This window comes from Cyclospora cayetanensis, unplaced genomic scaffold (genome assembly GCF_002999335.1).
Source record: "Cyclospora cayetanensis isolate NF1_C8 unplaced genomic scaffold, CcayRef3 CcayRef3_contig_567, whole genome shotgun sequence".
In the NCBI taxonomy this organism is placed as follows: Eukaryota; Apicomplexa; class Conoidasida; order Eucoccidiorida; family Eimeriidae; genus Cyclospora; species Cyclospora cayetanensis.
In genome coordinates, this window is record NW_020312554.1 from 1 (window position 1) to 749 (window position 749).

At 43.3% G+C, this 749-nt stretch overlaps 1 pseudogene; it reads left to right on the plus strand.

Moving 5' to 3' along the window:
* Positions 1-412: 412 nt before the first annotated feature.
* LOC113146744 lies at positions 413-512 on the plus strand (annotated as a pseudogene).
* Positions 513-749: the final 237 nt, after the last annotated feature.

Genomic DNA, 749 nt, shown 5'->3' on the forward strand with positions numbered 1-749 from the left:
TGCGCAGTTGAAACTTTGCGACAGAGTCGCAAGGTAAGCATAACCGCAAACAGGGTAACATATCGATACCTTGATAAGAAGTTCTTTGATACCATTTTGAACGAAGCCTAGTACTCTTTGGCTGTTTCCATGGGTGCCTCACTTAAAGATTACACTCCCGAGTTCTTAAACAGCCAAAGCAACCAAAAGAGAAACGACTAGGCTCAGACTAATCATTAGTGCCTGTAGTCGAAGCTAGGCTGTCGCGTGGAATGGTAGTGCTTTTAATGCTCACATTTTACTTGCTGTATTTAATGGATGCGAGCTCCGTGATTTCCGTTTCCAATTTTGATGCAGTTCACTTATTTTCAACAAACTAGTGATGGGGGGAGTGTTTCTTTGCCAAGCAACAACACGTGTGGGGTCATCGGGTGGCCTCCTTTGGGAATGCCATCTGTAAAATTTGGAACGATACAAAGAGGAATAGAATGGCCCTTGCTCAAGGATGACACAACAAAAGCATACTTCTTAATGAGGCAATTTATGGTATTGAATTTCCATAGGTCAATCCCAGTGACCGAGACACCTTGCTCCAAAACCTACTTCCTTGAAAACACCACCAAAAATTTCAGGGGAGGGTTACATTTGAAACACTATGCACTGACACACACACACACACACACACACACACACACACACACACACACACACACACACACACACACACACACACAAATCAATGCCAGCAATATGCATTGTAGTAGTACTGT